This window comes from Narcine bancroftii, chromosome 7, assembly GCF_036971445.1.
Source record: "Narcine bancroftii isolate sNarBan1 chromosome 7, sNarBan1.hap1, whole genome shotgun sequence".
Lineage (NCBI taxonomy): Eukaryota > Metazoa > Chordata > Chondrichthyes > Torpediniformes > Narcinidae > Narcine > Narcine bancroftii.
In genome coordinates, this window is record NC_091475.1 from 69,839,501 (window position 1) to 69,858,580 (window position 19,080).

Sequence of the window (19,080 nt, forward strand, 5' to 3'; positions counted from 1 at the left end):
CTGTTCAATGACTCTACACTATGGTCATACCTCGTTCCAATTTCCAGCCATGTCCCTTGACACCCTCACTAGGATTAGGATTACTGCCATTTGCGAAGATTTGAGTTCTTTTCTTTGTACCTTATTTTTACAGCCCTTTGCTGCAGGTAATAATCAAGACCAATAGGCTTCAAATCCAGTCAATCTCAGTGAAGGTATTGCATTTAATGGGTCTATGGGTTAAAATAAAACCTATAATGAATGGAGAAATACCACGGGAGGTCAAGCAATTTGAATCGAAAACAGAATTATAAAAAGGATTTTGGATTTCTTGTTCGAATGGGCGTGAAAGAAGAATGCAAGCAGCTGTTAGTTTATCTTGCTTAAAATCATCTGCGGCAGAATTAGAGAACTGTTACTGCCTCTACCTCACTAACACCAATTCAAATGGTTCGACTGCCTTGATTCCCACAGTTTTGACCTGACCCCACTTCATTCCCACTGGCAAATTTGACATTCATTTGCTGCTCAAGCCAATTACTCATTCATTACTCACCGAGTGCACTTTTAATAAACTTTATCAATAACAGCTAATAAAATTTTTATTAAATATCCTACTCTATTAACAGCAGGACTGCATAAAATATTTTTGAAGGAATTCCTCCATTATCCATATACAATTCAAAAATACATGACTTCTGTCCCAAGTGGATAGAGGGATGGGAATTTGTCCATCATGGTCTGAACTAAATCTATGAAGTAGGAATGAAAATTTCTGCTTTCAAGATTCATGATCCTTCTGGGGTTTTTTTTGCTCATCTCAATCTTCATCCTTTTAGTTTTGCAGCTATTTCTCATCAATTCTATTTCAAATGCACACACGGATATAGAAATTAGGAGCAAAGGTTGGTCACTCAAGCATGCTCCACCAATAAATGTCTGATCTCCCAGGTAAATTGAACTTGTCTGTCAGGTGATCTTTCACTCCCTTGATTTTGAAATATGGATCTAATTATCTTGACATCATAAAGTATCTGCTTACATAGTTCCTTTGCGAAGCAAGTTCTAAGGATTGCATCTCATTGAAGAAATTTTTTCTTTTTGACTGTGTCTTAAATGGCTGATCCACACTTTAAACAGTGACCCTACTGACGAAATGAGCAATATTGGGATTTTTCCAATTGACCATTTGCTATAAATGTTCCAGTATTCAAAAAAATGTATTAACATGAAGTTAAATCATTAACTTCCAATAAGTCAATTTTCCCCCAGAAGTAATTTTAGGAACAGGGACTTCATAATTTGACTATGTATTAGATCAATATGAAAAACAACTTTGCTTCTTGAGATGATACAACCTCATAACTCCTGGGTTCCATTATTTTACCCAGGGACATCAATGATCATAGTGTTCAAATAAAGTAACCGTTTTCTTTTATTATCAAATTATGCGGGCTTAAATTGGGGAAAACACTTTGCATTTCTACGTTTTTGAAGCTCTTTTATGTTTTGCATCCAAACCTGCTGCTTTCTTGAAATCAACGAATGCCACACACGGATGTGCTCATCTTTGATTCATGCCAAAGTCCTTAAAATGTTGATAATATTTGGTTTGTTGACAAGCCCGTAGTTAATGATTGCTTCTAAATCAGTGATGGAATGCTGAAACGAGAAAAATAAATTATAGATAATCCATGGACTCCCCTTCTTATATTATAGTTCATCAGTAGTGCACAGTGTGGGGGCGTGGCAAGATGGCGTAGAGTCTAGATGTGCAATCTTGACCTCTCTCGCCAGACTTTTAAATACTCGTTTCTTAACCCTTTGTTTTCAAGTTTAAACTTTTTAAATTTTAGTTTAAAGTATTAAGAAAATATTATGGCCACTAATGGTTTAATAAGATTAAACCTCAAGTTCAGAAGAAGTTACATTTTCGAAGTGTTGAAGATTTGGGGCCTAGACGACTTGATACAGCCTTTGTTGACATCTCAAATGAATGAAATGGTTCAAATGAACGCTGGTATAAGTTCAGAATTAAATATGGCTAAGACACGTGTGGATGCATCTTATGAAGAATTTTAAAAATTTCAGACTGCTTTTTTGGACTGTAAACAACAAGTGACTTCTAACACAGAAAAAGTGTTGAAGGTGGAAAAATCAATTATAGAACTAGGAGAATGTGAGAAGGAGCTAGAAAAAAAAATAGATTACTTGGAGAATCAAAGCAGAAGGAGTAATGTGAAAATTGTTGCTTTGCCAGAAGGTATAGAAGGACAAGATCCTCTTCGTTTCTTTAAAGACTGAATTCCGCAAATATTAGGGCAAGAATTTTTCTTTGGGGGATTGGTACTGGAAAGAGCCCATAGAGCTTTAAGAAGAATACCCTCAGCTGGTCAACCACCGAGACCGGTAATAATTCAATGTTTGAGTTATTTGGACAGAGAAGCAATACTTTGACTTGCAGTACAAAATGCGAGACAACGACAAACCCCATTATTGATTCAGAATAGCAGAGTCTTTTCTTTATCCTGATTTGAGTCAAGAGGTCATTCAACATTGACGTCGATTCAAGCCAGTTAAAGAAGTTTTGTGGCGTAAAAGTTATAAGTCTACTTTTTGTTACCCTGCAGTGTTGAAGGTGTTTTATGGAGACTATCAATTTCGGTTTTTTGAAACTGATCATGAAGCAATGATTTTTGCTGATTCATTGCCAGATATAAGAGGACAAAGACGTAGTCCACAATTATCTCCTAAAGAAAAATCTGGTTGCTCTGGAAATGGAAGAAATGGCAGAAATGGGAAAAACAGGAATGGAAGGAGTCTACCTCCTTCTGAAATGCAATCTTCGAGATTGGAATCTTCTGGATGAAAAGAAGAATTTTCTTATTTGTTTTTTTTGTAATTATGATATTTTGATGTTATTGACTGTTTGGTTGGGGAGGGAGAGATTTGCGCTAAGTTCTTTGCTAGTCATCAGCCACTGGTGGGTGACCCACACCCAAATTTTGTTTAGGGGATTACTACCTTTTGGTAGTTTTTTTGGGGGGAGGGAATTTTCTTTATTATTTTTATTTTCATTTTTTTTAGTTTTTGTGATTTTTTTTCTATTGGAGGGCCTATATACGTTGATTTGAGTTTGTATATAAAGATATTATTGGTATTTAGTAATAATAGTAAATATGTCAAAGTTGAGGTTTGCTACTTTTAATGTTTGAGAATTAAATAGTCCAATTAAGCATAAGCGAGTCTTGGCATATATTAAGAAAGATATTGCCTTTTTACAAGAAACTTATTTGAATTTGAAGGAAAGCGTGAAATTAAAAAGGGACTGGGATGGGCATGTATATTCTTCTTCATTTAATTCTAGGTCTAAAGATGTAGCAATTTTGATACATAAAAATTTATCTTTTGAATTACAATCAATGGAGGAAAAGGCAGGATGTATTCTTAAACTGAATTGTAAGATTTTTAGTGTATTTTAGACTTTACTTAATATTTATGCCCCAAATGCAGATGATGAAATATTTATTTCAGATGCATTTTTATGTTTGGGTGCGGCTAATGATAATATTTTAGTCGGTGGTGTTTTTAATCGTGTTTTGGAACCTTTATTAGATAAATCTCTGAAGAAAGTTAAAAAATCCAAGATGGCAATTCAGGTCCAAGCATTGATGTAAGATCTTAATTTAGTAGATATTTGGATACATCTTAATCCGACAGAGAAAGATTTTTCCTTTTATTTATCTAGATATGAATCATTTTCAAGGATTGACTTCTTTTTAGTATCGGCACATTTACAAGGGAAAATACAACAAGCGGAATATAAAAGCAGGGTGATTTCAGATCATTCTCTGTTATATTTTACATATGAAACTTCTGAGAAAACTCAAATAGCTTATTGTTGGAGATTTAATACAATGTTGTTAAAAATATGGAATTTATTGATTTTTTGAAAAAAACAAATTAAATTTTTTTTAAAGAAAAATATTCTGTTCAAAGTAAGTTTGTATTATGGGATGCTATAAAAGCCTATTTGAGAGGACAAATAATTAGTTATACTTCTAAAATAAAAAAGAATCGATTAAATCAGAATCTTGAATTAGAGAAACAGATTGATGAGTTAGAAAAGGAATTTCAGAAAGATGCTACAGAAGATCAGAAAATAGAATTATCTAGGCTGAAATTGAAATATAATACTTTGCAATCTTATCAATTTGTTTATAAATATGGCGCAAATTTCATTTCTGGTATCGACTAAACAAGTTGCAGGCAGCTGGAGGTTGCCTAGATTAAGCCCAAGCATTTCTATGTCCACTCCTCCCTGTCCATCTCTGGCAAAAGTAAAGAAAATGCAATTCTCTCTCCAAGTAAAGTTTCTTAATGGCCTCCATGATGCAACGGTGAGCAACAAATTGCAAAATTTGAAAAGAAATTCTCCAACTCCATTCTGGAAAGTTTAGAAGTTTATCATTACAATCACATGAACAGGCATTTGTAACGCAGCCATTACCTTGTCATGAGGATGTTAATGTGGCAGTGGATGATAATGAATTTCAGTGAGGACCTGCTGATTAAGTTTGGCACTGTTCTTCAGATGGGAGAACTGCACTCTGAACACCATGCTAAATGTCATTCCCTTTTCTAGCATACTACCTTACTTTGTTTACCCTCTCTTATCCTCTTGGTCATTCTCTAATCCAAAAGGATGGCCTATTAATGGTCTGAAGTACAGACACTTGACCAGAAAAATGTCCCTTAGCACCAGCCACACCACTCCCTGCCAAACTTCATAAGATAAATTAGACCTAGAAATAATCAAGTATTACAAAATTGTACATAAAGACAAAATGCAGCATAGAACCATAGGATGTTACAGCACAGAAACCAGGTCATTCGGTCCCCCTAGTCTGTGCCGATCATCATCTTGCTAGTCCCACTGACCTGCTCCCATTCCACAACCCTCCAGACCTCTCCCATCCATGTACCCATCCAATTTATTCTTAAAACACTACAATCAAGCCCGCATTCACCATATCAGATGGCATCTCATTCCACACTCCCACCACTCTCTGAGTGAAGAATTTCCCCCTAATGTTACCCCTAAAACTTTCCCCTTTCAGCTTAAAATTATGTCCTCTCATATTTATCTCCCTCAACCTAAGTAGAAAAAGCCTATTCACATCCACTCTGTCTATCTCCTTCATAATCTTGTAAACTTCTATCAAATCTCCTCTCATTCTTCTTTGTTCCAAGGAATAAAGTCCTAACATGTTTAACCTTTCCCTGAAACTCAACTCCTGAAGAACCAGAAACATCCTAGTAATTTTTTTCTGCACTTTTTCAATCTTATTGATATCTTTCCTGTAATTAGGCACCTACAACTGCACAAAATGTTCTAAATTTGGACTCACCAATGTCTTAAAGAACTTTGACATAACATCCCAACCTTGATACTCAATGCTTTGATTTATAAAGGCAAAGATGCCAAAAGCTTTCTTTACAACCCTGTCCACCCACAACGTCATCTTTAGGGAACAATGGTTCTGTATTCCCAGATCCCTCTGCTCCTCCACACTACTCAGTGGCCAACCATTTGCCATGTATGTCCTACCTTGGTTTGCCCTTCCAAATGGCAACACTTCACACTTCTCTGCATTAACCTCCATTTGCCATTTACTGGGCCATTCTCTCAGTTGGTCCAGTTCCCTCTTCAAGCTTTGAAAATCTTCCTCACTTTCCACAACCCCTCTGATGTTTGTGTAAACAACAAACTTGTTGATCCAATTTACCACATTATCATCCTGATCATTGATATATACAACAAACTGCAGGCACACCACCAGTCACAGGCCTCCAATATGAGAAGGAACCATCCAGTAAATTAACCTGGAAGTAGCTGATGTTCTTTTAAATAACATTAGTGGTTAATGGGAGTTGTTCATTCTTGTGATCAGCTCTGCCATGCTGCATTTACTTGGATGCTATGAGCTGCTTTGCCCACAATCTTTTACAAAGATGTTCACTGTGTGTACCTTGTAGTCTTTGTAAATTTCCCAAATGATGTCATATTGATCCTTGGACTATAGATGACACATTAACCAATGCAATAGTCCATCCATCTGATGTGTAATTGAATGAATAAGGAACTGGTTTGATTGTTCAATAGACAATAGGCCTGTAATGCCCTGTGCCCAGTATTCAAATGTGTGTTCCTTGCGTGCAATACTCTGTGCCAGAAAGTCAAAATTAGAAAATTATCCCCAAATTTGTACCCAAGTAATGAAAGAGGCCGAATACAATTTCACAGAAGCTGGAGCAATTTTTGAAACAATCTTTTAATCAATTAAAATGATGAATGTTTGTAAAAGGCTCATTAAAAATATCAGGTAATGGAACCCATATGATCATTTAACAATGGAAGTGAGCATTGTGATAGGCCCTTATTTGCCAAAAAATCTTGGTCCATAATAACAAATCTGCTCGTATTAAGCAATTTGTGGGGTTTGATGTATAATACACTTCAGATACAATGATAACATTATTTAAGTTAAAAAAATAAATGTTTAGCCAACTGTTCCTCTACCAACATGTGGAAATGTGAGTTTCATACTGTTATGAGCCCAGAGGACCCCAAAACCCAGCACCAATAGAAATTCATCGACAAATAGTTACTTAAACAAAAGTTGCTTTTAATTATCTTTAAACATAAAAACAGGATCAAACTTTAACTTATTACTATTAACTAATTCTAAGCACACATGTATGTAATGGGTATATAAGTTCTGAAAAGTTATTTGATTCACAGGCCAATCTCACTTCTCACTTCTCCAAGTTCACTGGCTGCAGGCAATTATTATACTGTGCACAGAATTTCACCAGGCTTTGGTACTTGAAAGGTAAATGGTTTACGCTCAGGAAGGTTCTTGTCAGTTGTCAGAGAGAGATTTGTTGCTCGTTGGACACCCACAACTGATCCCTTCTGATCAGCCACTTCAGTGTACTGCTGAAGAAACTTGCCCCATCAGGGTTTTCCAGACGATAACCTCTTTCTTTCAGGTCATCACTGAGTTCTTTTTGTTCCTCTTATTTCAAGTGAAATATTATACACCCAGTCATCTCCTCTTGTATGGACCACAAGGGCTTTGACCAGGCTGAACTAAGCACTCACAACCCATCTTCCAAACAGGGTTTTCCACAAGCTTGCCAGCTTGTCATGTTCCAGTCTTAGCAGCTGTTGCTGACTGTAGAACTGTAGAACTGAATTCTCTCTCTCTCTCTCTCTCTCTCTCTCTCTCTCTCTCTTACTCTCCCTCTCTCTTACTCTCTCAGAAAAAGACAACATGACCCTCTTAGAAAAGCAAACTGCATTCAGACTGCAGCACCAAACCGAATCTTTTGAGTTCGTTCATTTGTTGTTTTACAAAACAATAATCCATTACTCCACAGCCTGTCCAATTAACACCTACTTGTGAAGTCCTTATAGGCATTCTTCAAAGCTTTTGCAAAGGCACTGAGAGCCTGGACTCTAGCTTACCAGATTGGGGTCAGAAAGTCTGAGGCCCAATTGCAGAGTGATGAGCTGATACCAAGCTGGCAAAGTTTGGTGATCACCTATGAGGGAATCGCAGTACTGGCTGCCAAACTAGAGTCAATGAACAGCAACCTGACATAAGAGTAGGTCAGAATCTTTATGCAAATGATTGAGGGCTCATTGTAGTTTGCCATCTATAGCAATGATTTTGATGGAAATGTACACTATGTGATTCAAAAGTTTGCAGAATTCACTAAACTGTCTGGTGTGGTACAGAGTAATAAGGGTTGCCAAATATGGCAACAGGAGTCTTAAAATTCTGTTTAAGTAGCACTGCCGGAGCTGTTGTAACAGCAGGTGTTGCGGACCTGGGGAGAGCAGGAAATGGAGATATAGCACTCCCACAGGGTCCACCAACCCCGTCCGACTGACGTCAGCACTGCGCTGGCTTTAAACAGTTATAAATAGAGCTAATGGTGACTTTATTAGAAATTCTGCGAGCACAGTCATGTGGCCTACAGTCATGATGGTGGTGCCTATGCAGCAGCCGTGAGGGGTTGCAGACTCGGGGAAAGCAGGGGACTGGCACAGGGCATCAGAAAATGGAGAGACCACCCCCCCCACCCCGTGGAGAAGCAAAGGACATCTCCTTTGATCATGGCAGCAACACAGTGAGGGGCTCTGCTGTTGAAGAAACACACACGTGGCTGGCTGCTGGTGACTGGAGGTGAGGAACCCATGCAGGCCATGGGCTGCTGGTGACTGTGGTAGAGGGGCTCACACCAGACAGGGCCTGCTGGAGAGTGGCTTGAGTCTAGTGGGAAGGGCTTCAGGCAATTTGTGCCGATGGCGAATCTCTCTGCCCTACCGCAGAAGAAATCAAATTGCATGTAATATTGGACTTTCTTTATTACATGACAATAAATTTAATCTTGAATATAACATTCTTGAGGTTCTTGATCGGCTGGGCAGGTGTGTTACAAGATCAAACCAGCAACCACAGAGAAGGCATATCACACAGGGGTAAAGATGAACAATTACTTTATTAACAAAATTCACCTTCTAACGTTAATTAAAAATCCCCCCTTTTATAACAATGCCCACTGGTTACTATGCAAATTCCTATAACAGTGTAAAACTAATAAATTCCCCAGCCTAAATATAACATATGTAATTAAAGTCTAAGTTATATTTCCAACCACCCTACAGAAAAAAATAGACACAAAACTAACACAAAAGACATAAGACTCACAAAATTTTAATCTCAATCAAAACAAAGATCATAAACAAAATTCAGTTTGTTTTTGGTAAACTGAAGCCAAAAGATCTTTGAGAGAGAGAGCACAAATTTGAAGTGGTCTCCTTGTGTTGCTTGCAGAGAGAGGAACAACTGGCTTGGTCCAGATCCTTCTGGCTACTTTCAGAATGTTCATCCCTTTTAAAAATGCCCAACATTCTGAACTGTCTTCCAGACAATGACTCATACTCTGGGCTTTCTTCCACTCCACAGCACCGCCCAGTGGTGGTTTGTCTTCCAAGTCCAGAAATTTTTAGATCATTTTCTGCAGATGCCCAGTCCGTCTCCCACCCTCTCAGAAGTCCACCTTCACCGTGGCTCTTAAAGGCAAACGTCACTTTTCAACACTAAACCACACAACACACATCAATACACAACACAGAACTCTGTAACACCTTCCCTGCTAAAAAAAACTTGGTCCACAAGAACAAATTTTTAACAATTTATGGAAGCATTACATAAATAAAATAAAATAAACACTCCATTAAGTATGTGATTAGATTCATATTGGAAGACTACACAAAAGAGTCTGGAAAAACAACCAACTGAAAAACCTCACAAAGATAAGCGTATACAGAGCCGTTGTCATACCCACACTCCTGTTCGGCTCCGAATCATGGGTCCTCTACCGGCACCACCTACGGCTACTAGAACGCTTCCACCAGCGTTGTCTCCGCACCATCCTCAACATCCATTGGAGCGCTTACACCCCTAACGTCGAAGTACTCGAGATGGCAGAGGTCGACAGCATCGAGTCCACGCTGCTGAAGATCCAGCTGCGCTGGATGGGTCACGTCTCCAGAATGGAGGACCATCGCCTTCCCAAGATCGTGTTATATGGCGAGCTCTCCACTGGCCACCGTGACAGAGGTGCACCAAAGAAAAGGTACAAGGACTGCCTAAAGAAATCTCTTGGTGCCTGCCACATTGACCACCGCCAGTGGGCTGATAACGCCTCAAACCGTGCATCTTGGCGCCTCACAGTTTGGCGGGCAGCAACCTCCTTTGAAGAAGACCGCAGAGCCCACCTCACTGACAAAAGGCAAAGGAGGAAAAACCCAACACCCAACCCCAACCAACCAATTTTCCCTTGCAACCGCTGCAATCGTGTCTGCCTGTCCCGCATCGGACTTGTCAGCCACAAACGAGCCTGCAGCTGACGTGGACTTTTTACCCCCTCCATAAATCTTTGTCCGCGAAGCCAAGCCAAAGAAGAGATTCATATCCACCCAGATTAACATCTTGACAAACAATCTGCTATTACGTTATCCATCCCCTTTATGTGTGTAATAATTAAATCATACTCTTGTAACATTAAGCTCCAGTTCAATAACCGTCTGTTCTTATTTTTCATTTTGGACAGAAAAACTAATGGATTATGATCAGTATATATTATTAATGGTTTTTGAGCAGTACAAATATACACATCAAAACGTTGCAACGCTAAAACAAGTGCTAATAACTCCTTCTCAATGGTTGAATAATTTCGTTGATGGTCATTAAACTTTTTCGAGAAGTACGAAATAGGATGTTCTACTCCATCACCATCCTTCTTCTGTAACAGTACAGCACCAACCACTTCATCACTGGTGTCCACGGCAAAAGAGAATGGCTTTTCAAAGTTAGGGGACACAAGTACAGGCTGATGGCATAAAATGGCCTTTAACTTCAGAAATGTTTCCTGGCATGCATCTGACCAGATAAATTTTTCTTTCTTTCCAAGTAGTTTTGTTAATGGGAGTGAAATTTCTGCAAAGATTTTACAAAATCTACAATAGTATGCAATCATACCTAGAAATCTCCAAAGAGCATTCTTATTACTGCCAAATATAGGGATAGGGATAGGGAACACAGTGATAGCCAATACTTTCACTCCAATTGGTGCCACCTGTCCCTGTCCTACCACTTAACCCAGATAAATTACAGTGGCATGTCCAAACTCACTCATGCAAATTCACTGTGAGGTGTGCTTCCATAAGTCTTTGAAATAACTGCTCTAATTCAAGCATGTGTTCTTCCAATGTATCCGAACTAATTACTAAATCATCGATATAGGCTCCTGTGTGCTCTAAACCCTGAATTACTGCATTAATCATTCTCTGAAATGTGCCAGGTGCATTTTTCATCCCGAAAGGCATATCATTATACTCATACAATTCCGAAGGTGTAACAAATGCGGAAATCTCCCTGCCTTTCTCTGTCAAAGGAACACACTCCTTTCAAGAGATCAATCTTTGTAAGAAACTTAACCTCCCACACCTTATCTATACAATCATCTATTCTGGGAATAGGGAACACATCAGTCTTTGTCACCATGTTTGCCCCTAATACTGGTAACATTAATTTGGATAAATAAGATTAAATAAAACCATTGTCCTGCTTCCCCTCAGAAGTATATAATTTTTGATAAAATGAATAAAACTGGTCATTAATTTCCTGAGGTTTATCAGTAACTATTCAATTCTTTTTAACAGCATTAATAGCCCACAATACATGCTCCGATTTTAATTGCCAAGCAAGTACTTTATGTGACCTCTCACCCAATTCATAATAACAATGTTTAGATCAATTAATTAAATGCTCAAATTGATAAGTTTGTAATGTATTATAACATAGTTTCAAATTTGCTAAAGCAGCCTTTTTTAATCTTCTGTTACATCTTTCTGAAAATCTTTCTCTAACTCAACAATTTGTTTCTCCAACTCTAAACTTTCTGCCATATATTGTTCCTTAACTTTCATAGTATAACTAATAATCTGCCCTCTCAAATAAGCTTTCAAAGCATCCCATAGTACAAAATGACTATCTGCAGAATTAACATACTCAGCCAAAAACAAAATAATCTGTTCTTTAACAAAAGTAACAAACTCTGTTTTTTTTCCCAATAATATTGTATTAAACCTCCATCTTTAAGACGAATGTACCACTTCCAAGCTTACACAAGAAAAGAGCAATAAAGAATGATCCGATATAACCCTACTTTTATATTCAGCCTGTAATACTCTACCCTGTAATTGTGCCAATACCAAAAAAAATCTATTCTAGAAAATGAATCATGTTGAGATGAATAAAAAGAGAAGTCTTTCTCCGTAGGATTAACTCTTCTCCAAATATCCACCAAATTTAAATCTTTTGTCAAAGCCCAATTTGTATCACCATCTTTGATTTCCTTATACTTTTCGGGTTTCTATCCAATAAAGGATCCAAAACACAATTAAAATCTTCCCTGGCTAGAGTATTTTCATTAGCTTGATTTAACAACAAAAAAGCTTCTGAAATAAACCACTATATTAGGTGCATAAACATTAAGCAAAGTTCAATATTCAGCAAAAATTTTACAGTTCAAAACTCTCCCAGCATTTCCTTCCAATGATTCCAATTCAAATGGCAAACTCTTATGAATTAAAATCGCTACACCTCTCACCTTAGAATTAAAAGAAGAAGAAAACACACGTCCAACCCAATCTCTCTTCAATTTCAAATGTTCTTTTTCAGTCAAATATGTTTCTTGCAAAAATTCAATGTCAACTTTCATTTTTTTTATTTAGGCCAATACTCGGTTCTGATTAAATGGATTATTCGACCCCTGAACATGAAAGGTTGCAAATTTCAAATTAGACATTCCTACAAACTAATAATATATTCACACACTACAAAATATCACTCCCCTTATAAATCCTTAAAATCATAAACCCTCCCCCTATAAAATGTCAAATTTAAAAAAATAAAGAGAAATCACCCCAAACAAAACCATCCAAAGGTAGTAACATCCTAAAAATATTGGTGTGGTAAAGCCCGCTAGCGGCAGATGACTATCAAAGATTTCAGTGCCATCCACCCTCCCCAGCCAGACGTATATACATTATTTAATTAAATACAATCAAATATAGTAAGTATATTCAGCCCAGAGATTCCAGCCCCATTGATTGTTCCGGGTTTTCAATATCAAGAAGACTTTGTGTCAGCTCTTCTTTCTTTTGATTCTTTCCATGCTTCCCATTCTTCCCATTTCCATTTGCCCTTCTTTTAGGGGACAATGATGAAGACCGACCATTCCCTCACAAATCTGGCAATGAATTGGCAAAAATTAATGCATCATGATCATTTTCAAAAAAATTGGGATTGAAAATATCCATAAAAAAACTTTCAACACCACAGGATAACGAAAAGAAAATTTATAACCCTTCCTCCACAATTCTTCTTTAGCTAAATTAAATTCCCGACGTCGTCCAATAATTTCTTGACTCAAATCCGCCTAAAAGAATACTCTATTATTTTGAGTCATCATTGGAGATTGACTTTGTCGGGCCTTCTCCACCGCCAGTTGTAATATAACTTCTCTATCTTGGTATTTCAAACAACAAATTAAAGCCATCTGTGGTGACTGTCCTGGAAATGGCTTCATCCTTAATGCTCTATGTGCTCGATCCAACTCCAGACCTTCTGGAAAAAAACACCTTTCCCAACACCTCAGGGATCCATTTCTTAAAAATTTTATCAGGTCAGAACCTTCAATATCTTCTGGAAGACCCATTATTTTTACATTATTCCTCCGACTTTGATTTTTCAATGAATCAATCTTCTTCAATAATTCCTTTTTCTGAATCCCCCAGTCCACAAAAGAATCCTCCACTTTTTCAATTTTTTCCCTATTATGTTCCACTTGATTTTTACATTCAAAAAAAGCTGCTTCAATTTAAAAAAAAGATCTTGTACAGTGCCTACTGATTATTTTATACATCTATTAACATCACTTTTAACTACAGTCATATCTTCCTTCACACATAGTATTCATTTTAGTTTTCACTTCCAAAAATCCTTGAGTCATCTGCTTCGACATATTCTCCATTTAGTAAGCAATCCCTTCCAAAACAGTAAACACAGAATCCAGTCCAGATTCCATCACCTCCCTCTGAGGCCTACCTTCTCTAGTCTCAGCTCCTATTTCTTCCTGTGTACATTCCAGTAAAGTTAAATCCTCTTCTTCTTCAACCACAATGGGTCCAGCAGCTGCATGTCTGGACACCCGATGATGGTGCACTGATGTCATCAGGCCACCGCTGCTCAGGCTCCCCCACAGCCCACACCTTTTCCAGTAGTTCATGCACAGTCAAAGCACCACACATGCCCGACAGAACCATCAATCATGCAGGTGCATCTTCTGATGCTATACTACATGCCCCCGGACAACCAGGTAACATTGTGGGCTTGAGGGCTCCTCCCTCGTCCGGACCACCCACGCGCCCGGCTTCATGGGCACGCGAGTCAGCACCAGCCAAGCTTGTTGTCAAGCCGGTGCCATCTTGTGGATGCATGATCGGTGCCGGCATAATACTTAGCTGTGCAGGAGTCCTCTGAGGCCTGGGGGCTCCCATCGACGACTCCATGGTTTCAATTTGATAGGTAATTTCTTTGTAGTTGAGCTTTTGACTTTTTCGTATTAGTAGCCATCGCAATCCTCCACTATTCCAAAAACTAAATACTACTCTTAACCACTTTTATAAATTTTAAAATCGGGTATTTAAAAATATAGCTGGGGGAAGGTGGAATTGCACGTCTGTGTTCTATGCCATCTTGCCATGCCCCCCCTGTACAAAACCTAATTGAGCCGTCTGGTTTAGGCACCAGGACACAGGGTGAACTCCAATTTGAACTTCATTTTTGGATGATGTCATTTTTGAGCATATAATCCACCTCTTAATCCAACAAATGGTTTTTTTCCTCATTAACTTGGTAAGGATGCTACTTAATAGGCTTAGCGTCACTGGCCTCCACATCATGACAAGCCACAGTAGTTTTCTTGGAACATCTGGGAAAATATCCTTAAATTTCATAAGTAATGTCTTCATTTCTTCCCTTTCAGATTTAGTCAAATGCATTAACTTGGTTTCTAAGTTTTGCAAAATTATGGAATTTTCCAGCCTGGGGCTTATCAATTTCTCTGCTCCATGACCTTCCACGAAATTTATCTTCTTCTTACTTTCCTCTATAACTAGCACCTTGGTTGGAATCCTAGTCTCCTCCTCAGTCATTTTCTCAAAGTAAGGTTTAAGCATGTTCACGTGACAGACCTGTGTCTCTCTTCGACGATCAGGTGTCTCAATGACATAGGCGACCTGGTTAATTTCTGATTTCACCTTATATGGTCCTGAGAAATGAGCTCTCAAAGGGTTTGACTGCATTGGAAACAAAACCAATACTTTGTTGCCATTTAATGTCCCTAATGTTTGCTTTTTGATCATACCGAATTTTCATTTTTCCCTGAGCAGTTTTAAAATTTTTCCTTGCCATCTCGCAAGTCTGATGTAATCTGTTTTAAATTTGAAAACATATATCATTATGTATCCACTGTTCCTTCAACAATAGTAATGGACCCCTGACTTCATGACCAAACACCAACTCAAATGGACTAAAGCTAAGAGACTCCTGAGTTGCCTTTCTAACAGCAAACAATAACAAATCGATTCCTTCATCCCAATCCTTTTTATTTTCCATGCACTTTGATGGGCTCCCAATTCATACACCACCTGTTGAAATATTCCAGACATGAAATTACTCCCTTAGTCTGATTGAATTTACCTCGGTTGGCCAAACAGTGTGAAAATGTTTAACATAGCCTTCACAATCGTCTTGCTTTAATGTTTCTCAGAGTGATAGCCTCTGGAAACCTTAAAGCTGTGCACATGAGTGTTAACAAATATTCATTTCCTGCTTTGATTTTTGGTAATGGGCCAACACAAACTACTATCTCTTTTGAGAAGGGCTCCCCAAAAGCAGGGAAGGGTTGTAAAGGTGTCACTGGTGGTCCTTGATTAGGCTTGCCCACCAGTTGACAACTGTGACAGGTTCTACAAAAGTTCACAACATCCTTTCTTTATTGTGGCCCATAACTCTGTTTCCTTATCTTTTCTACTGTCTTCTTCACTCCAAGATGACCTCCCAAAGGTGTACTATGAGCCAACTTTAATATTTCATTCCTGTAAGTTTTGGGAATTACAACTTGCCTTATTACTGCCCAGTTTTCAATGGCAGGTATCACTTGTGGTCTCCACTTTCTCATCAATATTCCATCTTCAACAAGTAACCTACTGGCACAATTTCAATTTCCTGGTTAGACAGAATCTTATCTCTTATCCCAGCAAAATCAGGATCATGCTTTTGTCTAGCTATTAATTCTTCTCTTGACAACAGCAAAGCTGGATCCTTAGGTTTGTCCTCAATGCTTGCCTCCACTACAGGATCATCACAGACTTTCTCTACCTCTACCTTTTTTCTAGACACAGCTCTAGTAATGGCACACACAGGATAGATTTTCAAATCCTTTTTGGACTCATAAACCAATGGCTTACTTGTGAGTTCCACTGCAGGTATGACTTTACCCTCTGCTAAATCATTCCCTAACAAAAGAGAAACTCAATTCACCGGCAGACTTGATCTTATCCCTATCGTAACAGGGCCATTAACTAAGTCTGATTTCATCACTATTCCATACAAAGGTATATGCTCTGCTTCACCACCAATGTCTTTAATTAAATTCACATCTCCAATATCAGTCTCCTCACCAAAATTCAAAACATTGCTTATTGCAAGTGATTGGGCTGCTCCAGTATCCCGTAGGATTTTAACTGGCACCTGATTGGATCCTTCTTTAACTGAAATGAAAGCTTCAGTCATGAATGGTTTAAAAATATCCATACCTTTCTCACTCTGAACACAGGCAGTTGGTACCACCCCTTTCTCTTTCTTCCTTTTCAGTACAGGACAATTTGCTATTATGTGCCCTGGCTTCTTACAATAGTGGCAAATAACACTCAAATTTTTTTCCATCACCCATTTCTCTTCTTTTCTTCCTTTAACCTCACTTCTAGATTTTCTTTCTACTCTACTTGGATTATCAGCAGTATTCCTTTGAAAAGTTTTCCATGGTGTCCACTTAGGCTTCTGGGTTAAAGCATATTCCTCTGTGAATTTAGCCAATTCTTGCCAAGATTTTATATTTTTCACTGCCAAGTATACTTGAATATCGTCAAGAACACAATTTTTAATCTCCTCAATCAGAATGATTTCCCTCAATAAATCAAAGTTATTTTCTACTCTCATTCCGGCACACCACCCATCAAAACACACAACGTTTCTATAAGCAAATTTCAGGTAAGATTAGGTTGCTGCTTTTTTAAAACTCCTGAATTTTTGTCTATAAGCCTCTGGGACTAGTTCATAAGACCAGAGTATAGCCTGCTTTACAAATTTGTAATCAGCTGCTTGTTGTACAGTGAGACATGAATACACCTGTTGGGCTTTCCCTTTAAGAACACTTGGTAGCAGGAGTGACCATTTAAAATTTATAGCTACTTTCTCAAAATGCTGAAAATACTGGTCTATTTCAGCTTCCTCAAATGGAGGAACTAACCTCACTTTTCTACTGACCAGAAACCTCTCCTCCTGACCAACATGTGGGCTTTGGACTTCTCCCTCTCCTTGTGTTATGGTCAGCTTTAATTTAGCTAGTTCTAGCTCATGCTTTTATTCTTTCTCTCTCTCCTCCCTTGCAGCTGCCCTTTCTTCCATTTCTGCCTGCCTTACTGCTTCCCATTCGGCTTTCCTTTCTGCCTCTCTTTTTTTCCTCTAACTCTAGTATTCTCAAAGCCAACTTTACTTCCTCTGAAGTTTTCTCCTTTGGAAACTGTTCTAATGCAGCTTCTTCAAATACCCCCTTTCCTACATAGTGCTTAACAATTTTTCAGGCAATTTCCTTTTTTTTCATCTTAGTTCTTACTGTAAGAAGTTTTAACTTGCCAACTATAACCATCAGTTCTGACTTTTTAGCCATTTTAAAATTAACCACTGAAGGGTTAATTTGAACTGATCAACATTCATAGTTACTGGTTTTTCTGCTGGTGATTTATACACTCACTGTTTATTTTTAATTTCAAGCTGGAGGTTGAGTCAAACTCAGACGACTGATAACTAAGCACAAGTCAATCGCCCCTAAAGCTTCCAAATTGGTTTGATCCCAGATAATTCCCCCAAATTACATTACAAGATCAAACCAGCAACCACAAAGAACCACAGCCGTAAAGATAAAAAAATACTTTATTAACAAAATTCACCTTCAAACTTTATTTGAAAATAAAACCCTTTTATAACAATGCCCACTGGTTAATATACACATTTCTATAACAGTGTAAAACTAATAAATTCCCCAGCCGAAATATAACAAATGTAATTAAAGTCTAAGTTATATCTTCAACCAGCCCACAGAAAAATCTTAGACTCAAAACTAACACAAAACACACAAGACTTACAAAACTTCAATCTCAACTGAAGCAAAGATCGTAAACAAAATTCAGTTTGTTTGGTAAACTCAAGCCAAAAGATCTTTGTGAGAGAGAGAGAGCACAAAATTCAAAGTTGTCTTCTTGTGTTGCTTGCAGAGAGAGGAACAATGGCTTGGTCTGGATCCTTCTGGCTGCCTTCAGAATGTTCATCCCTTATAAAATGCCCAACATTCTAAAATGCCTCCCAGACAATGACTAATGTTTGGGCCTCCTTCCACTTCACACCCACACCCACACCCAGTGGTGGTTTGTCTTCCAAGTCCAGAAATTTCTAGATCATCTGCTCATGCCCAGTCCGCCTTCACCTTGGCTCTCAAGGGAAAACTGTCACTTTTTAACATAAAACCACATAACGCATAGGTCAATACACAAAACAGAACTCTGTAACAGGTGGACAAAGGAATAGTTGATGTAACAATCCTATGTATTGTGAGGTGATGCATTTTGGGAGGACTAACATGGGTTGAACCAATACAGTGAATGGTAGGGATCCGGTTAGTATAGTCGAGCAGAGATATCTGAGAGTACAGTACCTTGAAAGTGGTGTCATGGTTAGGCAAGATGGTCAAAAAAAGTATTCGGCACATTGGCCTTCATCAGTTGAAGTAATGAATAGAGAAGTTAGGTCATTTCATAGTTGTATCGGATATTGGTGAGCCCCCATTCAGAGTAGTGTGTTCATTTTCAACATCATGCTATAGGAAATATGTTGTCAAGCTGTATGTTGTGAAGAGATTAATAAGCATGATGCCAGGACCTGAGGGCCAAGATACAGGGGAAGGTTGAACAGGCTAGAATTTGATGCTTTGATGTCAGAAGGATGAGGGTGATCTCACAGTGTAGGTCTACCCAAAACTTGGAAATCGTGGAACCCCAATTGTCAATTGCAGTTTAAACTCGTAGTAAAAAAAAAGTTAAGTAAACTCACCTTTCTC

The 19,080-nt window shown here is 38.2% G+C and overlaps 1 long non-coding RNA gene across 1 annotated transcript; it reads right to left on the reverse strand.

Annotated features, from left to right (window-relative positions):
* Positions 1-1,396: 1,396 nt before the first annotated feature.
* On the reverse strand, positions 1,397-18,446 carry LOC138739869 (uncharacterized). Its single transcript, XR_011342502.1, has 3 exons — positions 18,113-18,446; positions 12,232-12,393; positions 1,397-1,641 (listed from the first exon to the last, which is right to left on the reverse strand). It is a non-coding gene; the product is annotated as an uncharacterized lncRNA (long non-coding RNA).
* Positions 18,447-19,080: the final 634 nt, after the last annotated feature.